Genomic DNA, 25,044 nt, shown 5'->3' with positions numbered 1-25,044 from the left:
TTATTTATTTTTTCTCATTATTTACTATTTTTAAATAGATAACCTAACACACACACTAGTTACCGCAGATAACAATGTCAGCGAAGAAGTTAAGAGAAGAATACATATTGCTAATAAAACATATAATTGACTCATTAAACATCTAAGATCTAACAACATCACAAAAAAACCAAATGCAATATATACAAAACCCTGATAAAACCGGTCCTTATATATGGATCAGAGACATGGACAGTGTCGAAAAGCGATGAGAACTTATTAGGTACGTTTGAACGAAAAATCCTTAGACACATATATAAGGGGGTGAAAGAAAATGACGTATGGCGCAGAAGATATAATTTTGAACTATACGCAGCATACAACGAACCCGACGTCATAACATCCATAAATATCGGACGTCTGCGCTGGATGGGCCATGTTGAACGAATGTTGGAGACCGAAACACCAAAACATATAATGAAGGAAACACCAGTAGGGAGAAGGTCAAAGGGAAGACCCAAACTTAGATACATGGAACAAGTGGAACAAGATCTGAAAACACTTGAGATTACCCACTGGAAGAACAAAGCAAGGAACAGAACAGAACGGCGGAAAATCCTAGAACAAGCCAGGACCCAAAAAGGGTTGTCGAGCTACTGATGATGATGAACCTAACACATAATGTACATGGTGCCCACCTACTCTTATAACATCGCGAAGTACATCAGGTTTTTAGCTATATCTATTTAGGGCATGAAATTAGAATAGGAAAAGACAGGAAGACTTGTGAGATCCAGCGTCGTATAGGCTTGGAATGGGCAGCATTTGGCAAGATGCGACATATTCTAAAAGGAACGCTACCGATTTGCTTGAAGAAAAAGTGGAAATGCATAGATGCATAGTTGCATTTTAAAGTGCATAAAATGCATCCAAAAGTTCATAAACATGTCAAAATAAGTGTATTAATGGCCAGATTTTGTTACTCGGGGAGTTTTTGTGGTCGCTGAAGACGAATACGCTATCAGAACCGACCACCGCAGCACCTGGTTCCCAAAAACTCTCCATACTCTAGAACAGTGGTTCTCAACCTGGGGGGCGCGCCCCCCTGGGGTGGCGTGAGAGAATTTCAGGGGAGGCGTGAGGGTACAAAGAAAAAAATAAAAATTAAAAAATATATATTTTGTTAAAAAACAAAATATTTTGTATTTAGTGTTTTTATTTTGTTTAGAAATATTTCTTTATTTAAACGTGATAAAAATAGTTTTACTCAAACACACAACCTGAGTTAAACACGACAGTCTTGTGTATGGCAACATCGTAGGAGCGCAAAGTATATTTACCAACACTGTATTGCAAGCACTCCTGGCTCCAGTTCAGTGACTCCGTCTCACGCGTCAGTCTCAGTCGACAGCGTCTGTGTGCTGTTTGTAGCAATCAGTGTAATCGTTATTTAATAACAGAGTGATTGTTTGTGAATTATTTAATAGTGTTGCGTAACAGCTTTGAAAATGGCTAAGTCACTTCCAAAGAAAAGATTGTATTCAGACGATTGTATCAAGTATGGTTTTACCTTTATGGAGAAAAACGGCAGTTATTTACCTCAGTGTCAACTGCCATGCTGTTATTAGTAATGATGCAATGCGCCCCGGACGTTTGGAACGGCATCTAATTACAAACCATTCTTCTTTGAAAGATAAAGGCCCAGAATTTTTTATTGCCAAAAAAACATATGAAACTTGACTCTACTGCAAATTTTTGTGTTGAAAATGAGAAAGCTGTGGAAGCATCATACAAAATAGCACTCTTGATAGTTAAAGACAAGAAACCACATACTATTGGTGAGTCACAAATTAAACCTTGTTTACTTACTGCTTGTAGTACTGTACTTAGTGAAGACAGTTGTAAGAAAGTAGAAAAAATTTCTCTCTCAAACGACACAGTAAAACGTAGAATTGATGACATGGCTCTGGATTTGAAAAATCAACTATTGCAAAAATTAAAAGGTTCACGGTTTTTTTCTTTGCAGTGTGACGAAACAACTGTAATTTTCACTTATGTTTGGTGCGATGCCTTACTTTGTTATTATTGTTGTTTGTAAATTAAAGATTTTTAAAATAGATAAACCAGGACCATGGGGAATAAAATCAAGATATGCTGTGGACCGCCCCATTTTTGGGCAACCACCAAATATACATGAAAATGTTTTACCGAAATACAAACTTAAATTATTCAGCTTTTAAAACCCTATCATGACAAACATATGAAACTTATGAAATCATTTAAGAACAGGCAAAACAGTGAATTTTACAAAAATAAAATTCAATGCTTTAAGAACAAAAGTAAAACTACACGTTTCGATCTTGCAGCATGCAAATGTGACACATTGATTAACTGTCTTTGTAGCAATTCTCAAAAAGTGCCTCTGGATGATCGCGAATTTCTATTAAATCAAACCGGTCCCAGAAAAATGGTGATAAGCTCAATTGATAGGGAAAACAAAAACAAATATAATCAGAGAGAACAACGGTAAAAGAAGAAAGTTACCGACGCAAAGACAAAACTTTAGCTCAAGTAAAAAACAGTACCAAGTTTTATGGTCAATCGATCGTGGAAGAACACATAACACTTGTACATGAGTCAGGGTGCAAATATTTCGGATATGGGTATCCGCTGTCTGGTATATCAGAAAGTATCAAATCTAGCTATTGCATATGACGAAACAGTCGTAAATACTGGCGTTAAGGGTGATGTAATACGGCTGTTAGAAGAACATCTTAAAAAACCGCTTCAGTGGTTTGTATGTCTGCGACATTCAAATGATGTACCCTTTGCACATCAAAAATTTTGCCAGTGACCTAATCAAAAAACGTGAGGGTCTTCAAACTTATAAAAATTTTGATTCTTAACTAACAAGAATATCACCTTACAGAACCACCCATATTCTCTAGATTTTGAGTGAAAATCTGCGAGATTTTATTAAGAATCCTAACTTAGACCCTTTTAACATTGAGATTGAGAAATATCACTGCTACAAACAATGTGTTGAACGATATGTCAAGCTTGTGACACAAGCTTCTCTATATAGCAGTTTGTGGAGCGTATTCGAGGGATGGATTTATAAAAACTCGAATTGATTCCAGAAAGACTATGCCTCACTTTAATGCTAAATCGGAAGACATCTGCGAATAGAATGCTTTTACCATATTTTTTTGTAATATTTATATACCTAATTTTTGTAATGTAATTATTTTTTTTTAGTTGCCGTGGGGAGGGGCAGAAAATATTTTTTTAATTCAACGCAATTTTACTAAAATACTAAATAGTGTGTTAGGTAACTTTTGTGATCTACTATTTTTTCGTTTCGAAATAAAAATTTTTTCGTCTGTTAACATTTTTTCAAAAATTTTTCAAAATTTTTTCAAAATTTTTAATTGTCTTGGGGGGCAGAAGATATTTTCCAATTTCGAAAAAAATTTACCAAAATACTTAACAGTTGATTGGGCAACTTTTGTGAGGTATTACTTTTCCATCGCAAAAAAAATTTCGATGCACCCTAATGCACAGTTATTGTTTTACTGTCGATTTATTGACAGAAAACGGTTCCTGGAGGAAATATTGTTTTCATCATCTCTTGAAATAACAACTAAAGCTATAATATTTTCTGCTCTTGAAGATTTTTTTAGTAATCAATTAACTTCCATGCGAGAAAGTAATTGGCATATGTACTGATGGAGTGATGGGGTCCAAGCCATGGCAGGATGTCGATCTGGATTTATGGAATTGGCAAAAAAGAAGAACCCTAGGATAATTGGTTCTCACTGCATTATTCACAGACAAGCTTTAGCTAGTCAGACTTTACCTCAACCTCTCAACGTCACATTAAACTTAGCAATTAAAATAGTTAACCACATCAAATGCAGCGCATTAAATACTAGGCTCTTTCAGGCAGTATGTCAAGAACTGAATAGTGATCAGGAAACCCTCCTGCTTCACACAGAAGTCCGGTGGTTATCCAAAGGAAATATGCTTGCAAGATTATTCAATTTAAAGTCAGAAGTTGAAATTTTGTTACTGACTTCAAAACAAGAAGATCTTCACAGAAGATTTACAGATGATAAAAATATCTTTTACTTGGCTTATTTGTCTGATTTTTTTGAGACACTTAATGTCCTGAATCTGAAGCTTCAAGGTCGTAAAAACCTCTTAAACCTCACTGTTCTAACTTGAACCAACCAATTATTGACTGGAGGGGAGGCGTGAGCTATCTTCAGTGGCGCCAAGGGGGCGCCATCAAAAGCAACTATCAAAGGGGGCGCCATTGCTAAAAGATTGAGAACCGCTGCTCTAGAAGATAACATGCCTTAGCAGTGACCTTGAGCATCAGGTGATCCGGGGGTCGGTTCTGATGGCGTATTCGTCTTTAGCAACTCCAAAAACCGCCCGAGTAATCTATTTGCATAAATTTAATGACGAAGACCCTCAAAACTCCAGAAGATGTCGGGTCTTAGCAGTGACACTGGGCACCAGGTGCTCCGGAGGTCGGTTCTGATAACGTATTCGTGTTCATCGACTCAAAAAACCTCCAAGTAATCTGTGTGTATCAAGTTAGTACCAGTTGATGTGCCTTATCAGTGACCCTGGACACCAGGTGCTCCGGAGGTCAGTTCTGATATTTTGACATGTTTATGCACGTTTGGATGCATTTTATGCAATTTTATCTTTAAAATGCAATTATGCATTTCCACCCATTTTTCTATAGTAGACTTATAGTGCAGTCATTGAAGCGTAAAATAGGGTTTTACCTCCGAAATTTTTTACTATGAACCGATTTACATGAGATTTTGGAATTAGGCTTATCTTACCCTTAACTTGAAAAGTGATATTGACCCGAACTCAGTTTCTTATTTTTAAGGGGTGAAAACAACCCCTTAATGGAAAAATTGACATTGAGCCATTTTATCGCCAGAAAACGTGTTTAATAATAAAGAGTGACATTGTGAAGTGTTTTCTAACACAATAACCTCATGTTAAACTCATTTTCATCCCCTTGAGAACCGTACAACCCTTGCAAACAATCCCTAAATCGAAAAGATTTACAAAACATTAATTTAGTATGACATAAAAACATTTAAATATAGAGTAAATGATATTTTACGTTCTCTATCTTAATTATCGTATCGTTAACCCCCTTTCAACCCTTAAAAATAACCCCTAAATAGAAAAAATTTACAAAAAATTAATTTCATTTGACAATAAGAATTAAATGTATAGTAAATAATATTTTACGTTCTCTATCTTAATTATTTAATTGTTAACCCCTTTCAACCCTTAAAATCAACCCCTCGATTAAAAAATTTCCTTTGATAAACTAAAAAGGATTTAAATATCGTTCCACGTTCTCGAAAAAGCTATGCTGGAAAATCATATGCTCAAGTTCTTTAACCCTTAAAACTACCCCTAAATTAAAACATTGAATATGTATGATTATACATTTAAAAATACTTACCTTCCAAAAATTCACGCTCCGAAATGTTTAGTTTACTAAATAGAAAAAAATACGATTAGTTTTTGGGTCAAAGGGTCAAAGGGTTCGAGAGAGACTGTGGATGCGCTACCGCGCGCTCTTTAATCAATCATATCTTCGTCAATTTTTGTGTGATAGGAAAAACAAACAAAACAAAATTTTTGTCAAAAAATCCTTTGCTTTTTATTATTAAACTTTTTTACGTATCTTTCATTATTTTTGAGATATGTATTATGAAAAAAAGGTGGTTTTTTTTTAAATTCGAAATTTTTTTTTCTTAAAATCGTGATTTTGGTTTTTTGGTGGTTTTTTTAAAAATTCGAAATTTTTTATTCTTAAAATCGTGATTTTTTTCAAAAAATATGTGTTCCAGAGCAGCGAAACTGCTAGAATCCATCAAACTCTTTATGCTAAAGTTGATTCTAGACGGAATACGATTAATTTTAATTTTGATGGAAATAGCACTTATGAAATCCATTGATTTAAAAAAAACATTAGATGTTCCTATTTTTTTCATTACAGCTCACTCATTTTACGTACAAAAGACTTTTAACGGTGCTCATTTTAAAGCTTATTTTAAGCACTATAAAATCCTTCCTCATTAGCATGCATAAAATTTATTCCCTCTCCGCTAGATGGCATTGAATACATCGATTAAATTTCACACAAAATAAAAAACTGCTTTGATCTTCAATATCTCGCTTAATATTGCACTTAGGACAAAAAAACTCTTTAAAAAACCAATTTGTTCATTTTTTTTACCTGCTACAATTTTATTCAGTACAATATTATCGTTAAAATGCATATTTCTGGAGATATTTGCAAAAAAACTGTTGAAAATCGTGAGAAAATTCCGAATTTTCAATTATAAAAAACTTTATACACAATTTTTTGCTTAAAATTAGGTCTTCTATCGATATCTGAGATTATTTTGAAAAAAAAAATTCACCACCGAAAAGGGGTGGCAACCACCCCCAGGGTGAAAACGGAGTTCAGGTCAATATCACTTTTGAAAATAAGGGTAGGATAAGCCTAATTCCAAAATTTCATGGCAATCGGTTCATAGTAAAAAATTTCTGAGCTAAAAAGATTCAATGACTGTACTATTATTTCCTGACATCATCCTGAACACAATCCAAAAAGTTACAAGTCGATGCTGTATTTAAAAATCGATTTATTTGGGTGTTTTTAGTGCCAAATGCCCTGGTCTAAATACCTTATTTCTCTGGACTATAAAATTAAAAGATGGAAATATCTCAATTCAAGTATTCAAGCGACTGAAAAGAAAGAAACCTTACACTTCTTTCTTTGATTGCTTCGAAGGGCTCAAATATCTTATTAAGCCTGTAACACACAAAATTTTTAAATTACGCCTCAAAATATTACATTACTTTTAGTATGTCTTATTGATTTTAAATCATCTTGGCGGAGACTACTAACTCAGTGAGAGCTTTATTAGTGGACTGTTTAGCATAGGGTGAATTTAAAATAAAATAAAAAAAGTAACAGTAAAAGAGCCAGACCTGAAAGTAAATTGCAATAAAAATATTTCCTACCTTGTCATTTCTCGTTGCACAAGCTGGAGAAGGCCTGCTATTCTTCGTACTGTTATTGCTGAGTAGTAGAAATCACTCGCAAGGACTATATTTAGTTTCTATACACTTTTCGGAATTGTAAGTGACTGCTTACCAAGAGAGTTGGCTGGCGAATTGTCTTTTTAATATGATACGAGTAGGTAGGTAATTATATACAAAAAACTTTAGGGTTTTTACTTGAAAATAAAGATAAAAATTAATACATACTCACTGAATTAGGTATTGGCCTACTCGTATATACGGGGTGTCCCAAAACTAATAAATAATTAGAAACAATGGAAATAATAAATTCTTTCAGTACCTAATAATTAATTATAATATTGAAAAGAAAATGAATTAAAATATTCTTTACAAAAACAAGAAAATTAAAAATTGTTATTCCTACTTGTGTGGACGAACCACAACCGCCTACCACAATACGCAGTATTGTTACGGCTCAAAAGGCAAAGGACATCATTTTACTATAGAGCGTTTATATATATATACCCTATTCCACGAACATACGCCTGTTTTGGATTACTTCGACAACGAATATTTTACTGTGCAAAATAAGAAGAACGAAAGTAAATTGCAAATTACATTGTTGTTTATTGGAATAATTATTAGCGCCATTTACTTTCGTACTTCTTATGTTGCACAGTAAAATATTCGTTGTCGAAGTAATCCAAAACAGGCGTATGTTCGTGGAATGGCCCATACCACTATTAGTTTTCACTGTGGCCACTCTAACTATACCATCAGATCCAGGATGAACCTCAATTATACGGCCCAAAGGCCATTGTACGGGGGAATATTTTGGCGGATTACCACTAAGGTACCTAGTTGGACGTTTGGAGACGGAGAATTCCATTTAGCCATTTGATGGAGAGTTTGGAGGTACTCCTTAGACCACCGCTCCCAAATCTGTTGGTGCAACTTATTTAATAATTGCCAACGATTCAACCGATTGTGCGGAACATCGAGCAACGTTTCTTCGGGCGGAGCACTCAAAGGCTCCATGGTCAAAAAATGTCCTGGAGTTAACGCACTAAGATCGTTTGGGTCTGAACTTAACGGGCATATTGGCCTCGAATTCATGATGGCCTCAATTTGAGAAAAAACAGTATACAGGGTGTCCCGAAAAGAATGGTCATACATTATACCACAGATTCTGGGGTCAAAAATATGTTGATTGAACCTCACTTACCTATATACAATAGTGCACACAAAAAAAGTTACAGCCCTTTGAAATTACAAAATTAAAATCGATTTTTTTTCATATATCGAAAACTCTTAGAGATTTTTTATTGAAAATGGACATGTGGTATTATTATGGCAGCAACATCTTAAAAAAAATTAAAGTAAAATTTGTGCACCCCATAAAAATTTTATGGGGGTTTTGTTCCTTTAAACCCCCCAAACTTTTGTGTACGTTCCAATTAAATTATTATTGTGGCACCATTAGTTAAACACAATGTTTTTAAAACTTTTTTGCTTCTTAGTACTTTTTCAATAAGCCAGTGTTTATCGACATATTTTGAATATTTGTTGAATCCACCACATGGTTAAGTACGATTAAAGAGACCTGTTAATAATCTGAACATTTATTTATAATTTACATTTTTAGGTATATTTTGAAAAAGAAGCCCAATCTCGATAAAAGGTGACTTGTCAAAAAAAGACTAGGAGGCAAAAAAGTTTTAAAAACACTGTGTTTAACTAATGGTACTACAATAATACTTTAATTGGAACGCACACAAAAATTTGGGGGGTTTAAAGGAACAAAACCCCCATAAAATTGTTATGTAAATATATTAAAAAAGAAGCCGCATCTCGATAAAAACTGGATTATCGAAAAAATACTAAGAGGCAAAAAAGTTTTAAAAGCGTTGTGTTTAACTAATGGTATCACAATAATAATTTAATTAGAACGTACACAAAAGTTTGGGGGGTTTAAGGGAACAAAACCCCCATAAAATTTTTATGGGGTGGACAAACTTCACTATAATTTTGTTTTAAGATGTTCCTGCCATAAGAATAATACATGTCTATTTTAAATAAAAAATCTCTAATAGTTTTCGATATATTGAAAAAAATCGATTTTCATTTTGTAACTTCAAAGGGCTGTAACTTTTTTTATGAGCACATTTGTACTAAGGTAAGTTAGGTTCAATCGAACTATTTTTGACTCCAGAATGTGTGGTATAATTTATGACCAATCTTTTCGGGACACCCTGTATAACTCTTCAAAAGTTAGTACTTGTTCTCCAATTGTGCGAATTAAATGCCCTTTACCGTCTTAATATTAGATTCCCATAAACCTCCAAATTGTGGAGAAGAAGGGGGAATGAGATGCCATTGAATAGATTCATGAGAAGCAGCTTGTGATGCCAATCTGTTAAGTTCTGTTCTGGCTCCAACAAAGTTAGTGCCATTGTCACTATAAACATGTTGACATCGGCCTCTACGACTGACAAATCGCTTAAATGCAGCTAAAAACGCGTCAGTGGATAAATCAGATACGAGCTCTAAATGAAGAGCTTTTGTTGAGAAACAAATAAAAAGCGACAAATACGCTTTAAGAGTTTGAGACTTTGGAAGCTCTTATAGGAAAAGGGCCCGCAAAATCAACTCCAACATTACTGAAAGGTTTTAGTTGAGATATTCGAGCTAGCGGTAGATTTCCCATTAACGGAACTGGAGACAAAGGATTCACCTTAAAACATTTAAAACATTTAGACAGTACTCTACGAATGGCTCGTTTGGAAGATATAATCCAAACACGCTGAGAAATTAGGTATTGAACAGTTTGAAGCCCGGCGTGTAAATATTGCAGATGAGTAGATTCAATAATCATATCAGTTAATTTACAACTGTTAGGAAATAATGCCGGAAATTTGCGATCATGCGAAATGGGCGCATTAGCTAGGCGACTACCTACACGTAGAATTCCCTTTGCATCGATAAAAGGTGAAAGCTTTCTTAAATTTTTTGGAAGCAGCTGTTTATCTTGGATAAAATTTATTAAAGTATTAAAAAGATCTGCTGTGTTCGTTTAACAAAAACCAGTAAGGAGTTATGTTGCTTCAATAAACTTAAACAACCTATTTCCAGATTACCATATCGGTTTTTGGTTACATAATGGAAAAAACGAATAATGTAACACAAACATCGAACACACCTATTTAAAGACGAATGACGATCCAATAAAATATCTAAAAAATTATTGGGAATTTCAGCAATCAATGTGACAGTCCGCACTTCCGAATTTACATTAGTAGACTCATTTGAATTAAGTTCAAAGAACGTTAGTGGATCAGAATGTAAGAAAGTTGGCCCCGCCCACCATTTGGACAGTTAAGTAACTCAGAGGGTAAGCAACCCCTTGAACCAATGTCAGCAGGATTTTCTTCAGAAGGAACATAATGCCAACATGAAGAAGCTACTCGTTCCTGCACATAAGCTACTCTATCGCTCACAAAAGTTTTCCACTGATGAGGGGAAGATTTTAACCAACGTAATGTAACAGCAGAATCAGAATAACAGTATATTTCCTTGATTTCTACTTTATCTTTAATAACAGAAGAAACAAAGGAGACTAGTCGAGCCACTAAAACCGCAGCAGACAATTCTAATCTTGGAATAGTAAGTCCCTTATTAATGGGTGCGACCTTAGATTTAGCTATAACAAAATAAACAAAAGGTTGGCCTGAAGGTGATAAGCATCTAAAGTACAAGACAGCGCAGTAACATTTCTCGCTAGCGTCACCAAAACAGTGAACTTCTAAGCGTAAAATATCGTCAATTAATAAACGACGAGGTAAATTTAATTTACTCAAATATGCTACATCATCAATGTATTTTTTCCACAAACGGATAATTTCTTTTGATGGAACATCATCCCAACCAATCTTTTGAGTCCATATTCTTTGAATAAGGTGTTTAATTAGAAATGTTATTGGAGATAAAAATCCAAAAGGATCAAATATTTTTGCTAAATTGGACAAAAGGTGACGTTTTGTACAAGAAGAGTCTAAAACTTGAACTTAAAAAGCAAATGTATCCGAAGAAGCGTCCCATTCCAACCCTAATACTTTAAGTGTTTTGGACGAAATATCATCATTAAATGTAAGAGGTTTTATTGCTAAATCTGATACATCTAATCCTTTCAATAAATCGGGTACATTACTGGACCATTTTTTCAACTCAAAACCTCCTTTGGTTCCAGTTTTAAGCGCCTCGGCTGCTAGAGGAAACGAATCCCCGTCATCATTAGCCAGCTGATGTAGACATCTAAGAGCAAGATAAGGAGAGCAAGAGAGACCATAAACAACTCTGTTGATACGAAGATCTCGAACAGGTTCAGAATTATTAGAACGCCAAAGTACTCTTTGATAATCTGTTTGAGTAGGATTAATTAAAATTTGCCTATACATTTTAGAAATATCGGCCGTAATTACATAACCATGCAATCGAAAAGTAATCAAAATTGTACAAATGTCAGTCTGAAGCTTAGGACCAGTGAATAATTTGTCATTGAGTGAGGGTTGATTTGGAAGATGCCCGGAACCATTAAAAACGACCCTTAATTTACTTGTTAGACTTTCAGGTCTTAAAACACAATGATGCGATAAATAGTAAACATAAGATGAATCGAAGTTATTCAATGGGACAGGTTCCATGTGACCGAGCTCAAAAAATTCCTTCATAAAGGTGCGGTATTGGTCATAAAGTTCAGGAGATTTTTGAAGCCTTCTTTCTAATGAATAAAACCTACTAAGAGCAAGTGATCTAATATTAGGAAAGACAAGATTTTCTTCCTTAAAAGGTAGATCTTCTAAAAGCGTCCTGATTGTTCACGCGTATAAGTATTCATAAACATATTTTCCACTTTAGCGTCATCAGGAGCTAAGCAAAAAACTTCAGGGACTGCTTCTAATTCCCAGAATTTCTTTATTTGCTGATCCAAAGAAACCGTATCTTCAACTTGGCAAAATAAAGAAGTAAGAGTAGGTGCCTTTGAAATATTTGCTTTTCCCATAAGCACATAGCCAAATATAGTATTAATTGCATCAGGTTGATCTTGATTGCCGTAAATACGTCCATCCAAAAGAATTGTAGAGAATACATCAGCTCCTAAAAGAATGTCTATGGATCCTCTACTAAAGAAGTTATCATCTGCTAACTTTAAATTAGCAATATGGGGCCAAGTATTAACTTCTAAATTACATAAAGGCTGATCCTCACATATTTTTGTCAAGACTAACGCATCGGTTGTCAAAATAGGAGAAGATTTACGTACCGGTTTAAAAGAAATGGTAACCCCACCTAAATTAGTGTTCGACTGCATAGAACCTAATCCTTGGATGTTAGCTGAAGTTTTCATGGGACGTAAACCTAAACGCCTAAGGGTCTTTTGACAGATGAAGGACGTCATGCTTCCCGAATCTAACAGACACCTAACAGGTTGGTAGTTACCGTGACAATCAAGCACCTCAATACATGCAGTGGAAAGCAAAGTACTTTTATCAGCGGAAGAAAACACACAGAAACGGATGATCCAGTCGTTGAATTTGAAGTGGATGCCGCCGAATCTTGAACATTCTCTTCTTTCTTAGAAGAGGAGAAGCAAAGTAGTATATGATGTTTTTTATGGCACGAGTGACAAGTCCATGCAGATTTGCGTAGGCTATAACGATGTGATCCAAGACAGTTAATACACATCTTGTTCTTTTTTATTAATTGAAATCGATCTACAGGAGATTTTGCCAAAAAAACGGAGCATTTATAAATGGCATGGGTATCATTAGTTTTACAGATAGAACATTTTGGTTCAGTAGTAGGTTTTTTAGAAAAGTTAGATTTTGGTTTAGTGTGAAAATCAATATTATCTAAAGCGAGACAACTTTGATTTAAAAAATCAATCAGTTTTTTATAGCTTGGGATGGTTGAATTATTATGAAAAAGCTCAAAACGTGTTACTAAAGAAACAGTTAATCGTTTTAAAATCATTTGAACAAGTATAAAATCCCAATGTACTGTGGGTAATCCTAGCTTATTTAGAGATGCCACATTTTTCGAAAATGTATCTTACAACTTGCGTAGTTCTTTTGGATCTTCTGAAGTCAGTTGTGGTGAACTTTCAAGGTTATTCCATACATTGGCAGCGATTACCCTAACATTATTAAACCTTTCACAAAGCAGATCATAGGCAATTGGATAATTGTTTGTTGTGATGTCAATATGATCCACAGCATCGCGCGCTGCACCCTTTAAACACGATAGTAACAAATTAAATTTGTCAATTGGTTGTAAGTAAGTAAGAGTGAACGCGAGCATCAAACTGATCTATAAAACTTCTAAATTCAGTTATTTTTCCACTGAAAGATGGCATTCCTGTTTCGGTAAATTAAAATAATTTATAGGTAAAGGATTATGAGACTGTGAAGTTGATGCAGTTTGCTGACTTGATGTTGAGGATTTTCTAAAGGCTTGCACGTATGTTAATTTAATTTTATAATATAATTTGTCAAAATTACTACGGCAATCATCTTCGACTTTAAATAGCGCGTCCTCATTATCTTGCTCAGAAGCTAACATAATTATTTTATTATGAAGATCATAAAAATTGTCACGAATTTTTTCCAATCCTTCATACATAACTTCCAAAACCTAGTAAAAATTCTTATCGTCTGCAGCTACCTTTAAAGCAACATTTGTCATTTGTTGCACTTCAACTTGTCTTAAAGATTGATATTTTTTAATTTTATCTGCCATTTTGTAAATTTAAATGTAGAATTAATAAATTTAGAAAAATATGAAAGTTGCGTTAGGAAATAAAATAGGTTCACCACACAAAAATTAATAAAATACAACCGAACTTTGTGCCAATAAAATAGAAAACTATGTCCTCTGCTATTTGAATATTTATAGACAAAAAAAAATTGTAAAACATAAACCCTTTAAATAAAAAGTACTGTGTAAAATAAACACACAGTTTCATCTATAATAGAGTCAACCTGTATAATAATTATACAGGGTGATCAACTTCTGTGACAAAGTCCAATATATCTGTTATTATACAATATATGAAAAAAAGTAGTTAATAAAAGTTATAGGCACCTTTAATGTACACATTTTAAAATTAGTGAGAAATATACAGGGTCCTCCATAACACGGTGCCAAACCAAAGTTATGTTTTTTAAAACATAACTTTATTTGTATTTTATTCAAAATCTGGTTTCTCTACATTTTTCTGATTCTAGAGATATAACACTTGTCTAGGGTTATACTGAGTGTTTCAAAGTTACGAGCACTTTTATTAAAAAATCATAGTGATTTGATCGCCCTGTATGTTTCTAACGGTGTAATATAAACTTATTTTTTTAATGCTTTTGACTGTCAATATTAAAGTAGTTTTGCAACAATGTACACTTTTTTTATAACTACACAAATTGTATACAGGGTAAGTCAAAATGTAAATACAAGATTTTCTTCATAATTTTATATGGAACAGCCTGTATTTTATATTATTATCGAAAAGTTCTATCACTATACTTACAAATCTTTTAAATATTCCCTATACCTAAAGCTATTAGTTTTCGAGATATTTTAGTTTTATTGCTGATAACAACATGTATTACTTACTTATTAATAGCAATATTTTGATTTATTAAAATTTATTAAAAAAACTAAATTAAATAAAAAAAATGTTCAACGTGCTTCTTATGGTATAAAAGGTGTTCAAAATGACCTCCCATAACGTCTACACAAGCCTGGAGACGAGTTTCGAAAGACCTACTGATGTTTGTAAGCATTTGTTGTGTGACACTTTGAAAGGCGTTTAGAATCCTTATTTCCATATCGTTAACTATTGTTGGAGGTGTCCTATACACTACGTCTTTAATATAACTCCAAAAAAAGAAGTCAACTTCGTTTAATTCTGGTGATCTGGGTGGCCAGTGAACTGGCCCATCTCTTCCTATCTATCTTTCAGGAAATAGTTCATCGAGTTCACCGTTGACAAGTGCGTTGTGGTGAGCAGGGGCTCCATCGTGAAGGTACCACATATGTTGGCGGATGTTTAATGGTACATTTTCAAGTAGAATAGGTAAATGATTCACTAGAAAATTTAAATAAACCTCACCATTTACCGATTACTCAAAGAAAAAAGGACCTATAACGTAATTGCCTATGATTCCACCCCAAACATTTAAGGACCATCTCGTTTGACTATGTGTCTGTTTACACTACCATTTTTGTGGAATGTGGCCTCGTCTCAAAAAAAAAATCAAAAAATCTCTCTGTATAACTATTTGTTCTTGTGACCATTGGCAAAATTGTACTCTTCGTTCGAAATCATCCCCAACAAGTTCCTGATGTAATTGTGTATGATATGGGTGCATGTTGTTTTTCTTGAGTATATTTTGGATAGATCCATAACTTATATCTTGCTCTCTTGTAATATTTTGAATACTTGTATGAGGATTTTCTGTAACAGGCAGTAAAACATTTAATTCATTTTCATCCGTAATAATGATTTTTGTTTTTTCCTTTACTTCATAAACAGAACCAGTACGATTAAACCTGTCTAATAAGTTGTCAAATGCTCTCTTATTTGATTGTTGACGCTATGGACACCGTTCCTTATAAATTCTTGTGGCAACTAATGAGTTTTTGAAACACTCTCCTAAAATCCATATCATGTCTGTCATTTCTTCACGACTAAAATTCATTGTTAGGTAACAATTATAACAATATGGCAAACAATTATAATCAATAACAAAAATAAAAACGTACAGATAATTAAAATCTTAAAAGGTAACTTCTAGAGGTAACTTCTCCGGTTTTTCACCGGTTATTTCTTTTAAAAGAAAAAACCGGTTATAACCGGGACAAAAAAACAACCGGAAAAACCGATTGTTGCGGAGTAAAAAACCCGGTTTTAGGTTATAACCGGTAGGTTTTTCCCATGCCTAGTTTTAACCCATGTATTTTTGGCGGCTTAGCATGTAGAGCTTGCAAAGAACACTGATGATGCTCTCTTTAGAGCTAAAACGTTCTGTTTTGTAATTGTAGCCCTTTATTGGGGATTTAAAATAAATATACCTTTTACACAGAACATTTTTCTTCAATTAATTATTTATATATTTGTGTATCTCGAATTCATTTAGTTATAATATCAATTTAATTTTCAATAGACCAGTGTAATCCCAAAAGTTCTTTTAAGGAAGATTCCATAATCACATAACCTCTTTTCATATGTTACAACACTATCAGGTATAACTTACTAACATCATTTTTTGTAAGTACATACGTAAATTATAGATAATATAGATCGAACGTTTAATATTGAACTACAAATCTTTTACCCACCCACTCTCCGCGAGTAAATTATTAATTTAACTAGTCTAGTCGGGAGCATAAAACTGTCAGAATCAACAATCTTATTTTTGAATATTTTGCATCCTTCTTGCTACCCATTTTGCAGAGGTAGTTTCCCAAGGTAAAAAGAGGGGTAAAAGAGTAACAACAGCTGTAGTGACATTAATTTGTAATAAATTTTGTGTAAGTATTGAAAACAAAAGTTTTCAGTGATTTATTGTTAGTTAAAAAATTAAATTCATTAGGTATTCATTCTCGTTCAAACCTTCTAACTGTAAACAAGTTAGTATCGAAGTAGTAATTAATACTTAATTACTTTGTCATGTCGTAATTGGTATCGATATCAAGAAACTTATACAATAACCGGAAAAAGTGTTGGTGTGAAACATTAAAATAATTAACCTGTACAGAATTATACATTTATTTATTACTCAAATAAACATATTTATTCTTCTTCTCTTCTTCTTCTTCTTTTTATATAGACATTACTCTCTCTGTTTTTCAATGTGCCTCCAGTAAGTTGTCATTCCATCTTTTTCGTGGTCTTCCCAATGATCGTCTTCCTATTGGGGAACCGTCTCTCGCCGTCCTTACTACTCTATTTGTTGTCATTCGGCTTATGTGGTCGTTTCATTCTACTCTTCTGCTTTTCACCCAGTTATTAATGCTGCCCACCTTGCATCTCCTTTGTATATCTGCACTTCTAGCTCTATCCCACATCGTCTTACCATCGATTTTTCGCAATGTTTTCATCTCTGCTGTTTCTAGCATTCTTTTTGTCCTTTCTGTATCAGGTCGTGTTTCTGCCACGTATGTCATTATTGGTCTGATGACTGTTTTGTAAATTCTGCCTTTCACTTCTTTTCCGATGTTTTTATTTCTCCATATTGTTTCATTCAGGCAACCTGCGGCTCTGTTTGCTTTATTCACCTGATCTTCCACTTCTGTTTCGAGCTTTCCGGAGCTGCATAGTGTGATGCCTAGATATTTAAACTCCATGACTTGTTCTATTATTTGACCCTCCAGCTCTAATTTACACCTTATTAGATCTGCTGTTATAACCATGCATTTACTCTTTTTTGGGGAAATTAACATGTTAAATTTTCTAGCGGTTATATTAAATTCGTGCAGCATACGTTGTAAATCATCTTCACTTTGAGAGATTAGTATTGCGTCGTCTGCATAGCAGATTATTTTAAGTTGTTTTTCTCCCATTTGGTATCCTTTTTTTGTTCTTACTTTTTTTATTATTTCGTCCATGATCAGGTTGAACAACAGAGGACTCAGGGAATCTCCCTGTCTTATCCCATTGCCAGCTTCAATTGGGTCAGTTATTTCATCATCTACTTTTACTTTTATTGTGTTGTTCTGGTAGATATTTTCGATCGTTTTAATTATTCCTAGAGGTACCTCTCTGCGCACAATAAATGGATAACGTCCTTTAATTTGACCCTGTCGAATGCCTTCTTAAGGTCCACGAAACATAAGTATGACGGTTTGTTGTATTCTAACGATTTTTCTTGAATCTGCCTCATTATAAATATAGCGTCGGTGCTGCATGATCTTCCCGACCTAAAACCTTGTTGTTCTTCTGCTAATGTCATAATTTTATTCAGTTTGTTTGTTATCACTTTGGTCGTTAATTTTATTGTTGTGTTTAATAAATTAATTCCTTTGTAATTCTCCGGGTCCGATTTTTCTCCCTTTTTGAAGAGAGGTATTAGGATGCTTGATCTCCATTCTTGTGGTATTCTGTTCTATTATTTTTTGGATTAGTTTTAATAATTGTTTGGTCAGGTCTTGTCCTCCATACTTTAGGAGTTCATTCGATATTCTGTCCTCTCCTGGTGATTTTCTATTTTTAATTTCCTTAATGCTTCCGTTACCTCTGCTTCTTCAATATTTGTTTCTTCGTTTGTTGTCACTTCGGGTGTTGGTGGTTCGTTATCGTTATCTTTAACAGAGATCGAAAATAGTCTGCCCAAGTTTCCTTCTGAATGTGTTTCGTTTTTATTAGTTCGTTCATCTCTTTTCTTTGTCCTCTGATCATTCTCCATATTTCCTTTTGTGTTCCGTAGAAGTCGTGTTCCATCTGTTTTGAGAAACTCTCCCAGTGTTCTCTTTTTATTTGTCTGACTAGAGTGTTTGTTTCGTTTCTAATTCTTTTATAGTGGTTGTATGCCTGTTGTGTTTGTTGTGTTCTCTATTGTAAAAAGGCTTTCTTCTTTTCTTCACATTTTATCTTCACTTCTTCTCGAAACCATGGGGTTTTCTTTTTTGATATATTGGTATTCGTTACTTTCCTCTCTCCAAGTGATTCTGTTGCTGCGTTAATTATGTTACTTTTGAGTTTTTTCCAGCTTTCCTCGATGTTATCGTTTTCTAGTATTTCATTATCAGCAATCTTCTCTGATATTCTTTTTCTATATAAGTACTCCGTGAATTCCGTACTTAGTCCTTCGACTTTGATTTTTGTTTGTGTTGGGCGTTTCATGGTGATTCTAATTTTACATAATACTAGGCTGTGGTCACTACCTACATCTGCTGAGTTGAGGCATCTTACGTCAATTATTTTTGATGGATGTATATCTCTGTTAGTTACAACATAATCTATCATAGATCTTTGTCCACAGGTATTATTGAATGTATATTTGTGTTGGTCTTTGTGGTCAAAAAAGGTGTTGTTTATTCGAAGTTCGTTATTCGTGTAGAAGTTTATCATCAGTTCTCCATTTTCGTTTTTGACATTCTCATTATGTTTTTGTTTAATTCCAGGTATTACTTGGTTGCCTATTCGAGCGTTAAAATCCCCCAGTATTATCAACTTTCCTCTAACTTGATCTACTACTTGTTGCAATTGATCATAAAATATTTCCCTTGTTGTTTGGGGCTTACTATTTTCTGGGCCGTATACTCCGATGATGTTCAGGTCTTCTTTCTCCATTCTAATTTTTGCTGTGACAATCCTTTCTGATACAAATTGACACTCTTTGATGTTATTTTGGTATCTTTGGTGTATTAGTAAGGCTACACCCTCTTTGGCCCTGTTTTCTTTTGCTACTCCACTGTAGATTAGTATATATTCGCCTAATTTTGACTGGCCTTTTCCTTTCTTTTTGGTCTCCTGTAGAGCGCATATATCTATTTTTTTCTCTTTTAGCTCTTGGGTTATTTCTTGATCTCTAGTATTGAGCGATCTTATGTTCCAAGTGGTTATTCTCATCTGGGTTTTGGAGGTTTTTCTCGTGTCCTTATTTCTTGCCGTGGTCGTCTTCATATTATCAATCCGGTTCCGAGGCTTCACATTGTTTCTTTGAGCAGTATTAGTTTTTACGATTGGTAGGTTGCTAACCTTGCCAATCAACCCTCCACATTTTATCCGGGCTTAGGACCGGCTGTGGTAACCGCAGAGCTACTCGATCCACCCCGCAATTACCCCAGGCAGTGTTAACATATTTATTTGGCTAATAAAAACATATTTATTTCTGGGGCTTTTCGTTGTTTTCCTCGTAATACGAGAGATGTCGCTGAATTGCGTCTCAGAGGTGGGTTCATTGCATTGCGATGGTTTGCCTTAAATTGGCAGAATTGTTTGTATTTCCTTCACAGTTGAGACTTCTGAGCTTCACCGATGAGGCATAAGGATGCTGAAATAGCTATATGGAGATGGTGGTCCAACTCTGAATCAAATATAAACAAAACCTGCCTTGATCTTTTTTATCTTTTTCATTTTTACTCAGTTTGAGTATTTAGAAACTGTCTTTCGGTCCTTTTCCTTGACGAAGGGAAGGTAAATGCGTGGCCTAAGCGTCCTCTATTTGCTTTCTCCTACTTTCGTCGTCTCTTGTGATTATATATTGTAAAATCCGGAGATATGGGATGCAGCCAGAAAGCAGTTTATTAACGAAAAGTCTTGGATTTAAAATATTGTTTATTATATTTTTATTTCAATTATTCTAATTGTTTAAAAGGTAGTAAACTTTGCATCTGGGGCTTTTCGTTGTTTTCCTCGTAATACGAGAGATGTCGCTGAATTGCGTCTCAGAGGTGGGTTCATTGCATTGCGATGGTTTGCCTTAAATTGGCAGAATTGTTTGTATTTCCTTCCGAGTTGAGACTTCTGAGCTTCACCGATGAGGCATAAGGATGCTGAAATAGCTATATGAAGATGGTGGTCCAACTCTGAATCAAATATAAACAAAACCTGCCTTGATCTTTTTTATCTTTTTCATTTTTACTCAGTTTGAGTATTTAGAAACTGTCTTTCGGTCCTTTTCCTTGACGAAGGGAAGGTAAATGCGTGGCCCAAGCGTCCTCTATTTGCTTTCTCCTACTTTCGTCGTCTCTTGTGATTATATATTGTAAAATCCGGAGATATAGGATGCAGCCAGAAAGCAGTTTATTAACGAAAAGTCCTGGATTTAAAATATTGTTTATTATATTTTTATTTCAATTATTCTAATTGTTTAAAAGGTAGTAAACTTTGCATCTGGGGCTTTTCGTTGTTTTCCTCGTAATACGAGAGATGTCGCTGAATTGCGTCTCAGAGGTGGGTTCATTGCATTGGGATAGTTTGCCTTAAATTGGCAGAATTGTTTGTATTTCCTTCAGAGTTGAGACTTCTGAGCTTCACCGATGAGGCATAAGGATGCTGAAATAGCTATATGGAGATGGTGGTCCAACTCTGAATCAAATATAAACAAAACCTGCATTGATCTTTTTTATCTTTTTAACATATTTATTTATTACCCAAATTAACATATAAATATTTATTACCCAAATAAACCTGCGATCTAACAATTATTAGCAATCTTTACTGGAATCAAACATCGTCTATCCGTACAGAGACAGGAGAATCCGATGATATCAAAATCAAACGTGGGTTCGGCAGGGATGTATACTATCATCACTGTTGTTTAACATATTCTCTGAGGAGATCTTTGAAGAAGCAGTAGAGGATGATGAAGCTGGAATTCGAATTAAAGGGGAAGGTATCGACACAGTATAAAGAGGGAACCTCTATATACTGTGGTATCGATAAGATCAGATACGCGGACGATACGATGGTATTCGCTGACAGTTATGACGCCCTCCAGGAACTAATGAGTAGGATCATAGAAGTAAGTCAGAGATATGGACTTTCATTACACACTAAGAAAACAAACTGTATGATAATCTCTAAGAAGGAATAGCAATTTTTACGAATTAGTGTGAACGGTCAATTCATAAAAAAAGTATTGGTACGAACGTCAACGATTCCCTTGGGACCATTCCCTAGAAATCAAATGTACGATAGAGACAGCAAGATCTGCATTTCAAGAAATGGCTACGCTATTCAAATTTCATGATTTATCGATACCCATAAAAATCAGATTACTACGATGTTATAGCTCTGTTCGCGCTGGACATCCTGAATGTACCTAGAGGGAGAACGCCTGCGCATTACAAAATTGAGCGTTCACAGAGGTCGAATCTTTCCCTCTGAATACCCTCCGGATTTTTAATTCGGTGTTCGCGCAATACAAAAAAGATCCTGAACGTGTACGGGATACCCTCTCGACGCTCGAGGATTTTGTTTCGGATTTTAATTTCGCACAGGCGCACAAAATATTTGAGAAGAATTTCTTGACATTATGTTCTTACTCCCTCTCCAATTCTTAACCTAAAATATTGTTTTTTTAAACAACTTGTAGATGTAGATTCTGGTTTTTTATTAAAGTTTTGAAATTATGTAAAGTGTTGTATCATTTAAATATTCTTCAAACAAATTTTAATATTTTTTATATTAAAGCTTTTTTAGTTGTTTTTGTCAATGTTTTCCATTTAGTATGTTTATAAATAAGTAGATACCTTTTCTAGTATTATTATCTTATTAGTTTTCATTCGACATTCGATAATTATCTATTACGGTAGTATTACAATAAATTGTACTCTGTTTTTACTTAATTTCTTCTATCTAGATGAGCTTATGAGTACCTACATATTCTTGTGGTTTATTTTTCAGTTTAATTTATGAGTTAAATTAGTCTCTTATTGAATATAATGAAACATAAACAACACATCAAACTCATTCTGAAACTATTTCTTGTGTCTTGTTATATTTCATTATTTTTGTGGTGTAATAAACCACAACACAATGCCACAACCTATCAAATTCAATACATATACACTCACCGGCACAAAAATCCGTCACCCCAAAAAATGGGTCATTTTTAATGTCTTGTATTTCCTAAACCTGATGTCCGATTTAAGTAATTCTGTTAATATGTTATAGCCTTATTCTTTAACAATATGGCTGTAATAATATTGTTGCTAGATAGGTACATTGTCATTGTATACAGGGTGTACGAATCAAACTGTGTTTTTTCTCAAACTTTGGAACACCCTGTGGAATGTTCTAGCTTTTATAAAATACTAAAATTATAACCCAACTATAGCCTCGGGTTTTCTTAACATTATGTTTTTTGTTTCATTCGCTTATGTTGGATAATAGAAAAGTTAGGCACTTTAACAACTACCCCTGTTTTTCGTCAATACAGGGTGTTTTTAAATAAGTACAGCAAACTTTAAGGGGTAATTCTGCATGATAAAATAATGACAGTTTGCTTTATAAACGTATGCCCGTAAATGCTTCGTTTCCGAGATAGGGGGTGTAAAAATTGTTCTTACAAACTGATGATTTATTTATTGCTCTAAAACGGTTTGTGATATGCAAATGAAATTTGGTAGATTTTAAGAGGTAGTTATTGCGCATTTTTTGGCATACAATTAAGAATTTTATATTCACCCTTGGCGTGCATATGCGTATAAACATTTTAGATATATCCCGTTAAAATCTACCAAATTTGATTTGCATATCACAAACCGTTTTAGAGCAATAAATAAATCGTCAGTTTGTAAGAACAATTTCAACACCCCCTATCTCGAAAACGAAGCATTTGCGGGCATACGTTTATAAAGCAAATTGTCATTATTTTATCATGCAGAATTATCCCTTAAAATTTGCCATACTTATTTAAAAACACTCTATATTGACGAAAAACAGGGGTAGTTGTTAAAGTGCCTAACTTTTTTATTATCCAACTTAAGCTAATGAATCAAAAAACAGAATGTTAAGAAAACCTAAAGCTATAGTTGGGTTTTAACTTCAGTATTTTATAAAAGCTAGAACATTACACAGGGTGTTCCAAAGTTTGACAAAAAAAACACAGATTGATTCGTACACCCTGTATACAATGACAATGTACCTGTCTAGCAACAATACTATTACAGCCATATTGTTAAAGAATAAGGCTATAACATATTAAAAAAATTACTTAAATCGGACATCAGGTTTAAGAAATACAAGACAATAAAAATGACCCATTTTTTGGGGTGGCGGTTTTTTGTGCCGGTGAGTGTATATCCAAATCGGAAATTATTGCTTTACTAAATTATTCCTTCCTGCAGATAATGTTCAACCCCCAGGAAGTTTTATATCTAAATAACAAGCTGCACTTTCCAAGTAACTCAATCTTTTACTCTCTACAAAAATTTAAGCCAGATTTCGGTGTGGAAATACCAAATTATATTGTCGAAATAATAAAGACGCTAATCAAATATCTATCTAACTTCTAAGAAAGGCATTGAATAGAAAGTTAATCCTTTGCCTGTTGCTGTTATTCTCTTTCTCTTTGTTGACATACAAATTTGTTGCATTTTTGCATTTTTTGTTGACATTGATTTCGAAATAAGAAAGGGACAAGGAAAGGCTTCCTTCTCTAACCTTAATGTATGCAACCCGTCATTACATTACGAATCCGAAAATTGTTCGTAGAGCGAAAAATCCTGAACATGTCCAGGACAAGTTTACGTTAACGCCTGCGCCTTGGAAACTAATCCCGAACTTACTCTGAATACGTTCGGGTTATACAGCGCGAATACCACATACTTATATCTTTCTTAAAAATAACAAGAGGTCGACTCTACGTCAACCAAAACCCTGTAAAAAGAGTGACCCACTACAATTACGTCGGTACCATAATAAATGAAGAATGGACCAACAACCAAGAGATAAGAGCGGGCATCGTAAAAGGTAGATCCACTTTCAACCGGATGGGAGCCTTCAAGAGCCAAAACCTAAAAAAAGACCACCATCAAATCTCGAAAGTTATATCGAAAGTGATGAAGAGAGTGACGCATACATGTAACAGAATCTGCTAACTGTACGAGATGAAAATCAAATACGTCCTACTGTACTAATAAGAAAATAAAAACTTCTATTATATGATTTCAGCGAAATCAATATAATGTAAATAGTTTATTTATATTTTATTTAAATATTAAACTAATTTTAATACTTACGACTTTCCAAAAATTTTAACTAAATACGTATTTTATGAAAAAAAAAAAAATTATATAATAAATATACTCACAATCATAAAATTTATAAAAAAAATAAAAAAATAAAAATTTGCATTAGTGATCGAACCTGCGTATATTAAGGTTGTTTATTTTTGAAATCTACGCAATTTACAATTTAGCCACTTATACACGTGAGGGACGTGGGAAAATATACGAACTGAAGGTTTTAAACTGTTTGAT

The 25,044-nt window shown here is 34.0% G+C and overlaps 1 protein-coding gene across 2 annotated transcripts in view; it reads left to right on the top strand.

Annotated features, from left to right (window-relative positions):
- Positions 1–25,044, top strand: part of LOC126893425 (leishmanolysin-like peptidase) — a 502,521-nt gene that overhangs the window by 429,863 nt on the left and 47,614 nt on the right. The gene's annotated exons all lie outside the window — the stretch shown is intronic.

This window comes from Diabrotica virgifera, chromosome 10 (genome assembly GCF_917563875.1).
Source record: "Diabrotica virgifera virgifera chromosome 10, PGI_DIABVI_V3a".
Taxonomy (NCBI): Eukaryota; Metazoa; Arthropoda; class Insecta; order Coleoptera; family Chrysomelidae; genus Diabrotica; species Diabrotica virgifera.
The sequence above is the reverse complement of the archived record's forward strand: the minus strand, read 5'-3'. Positions and strand labels throughout refer to the sequence as shown.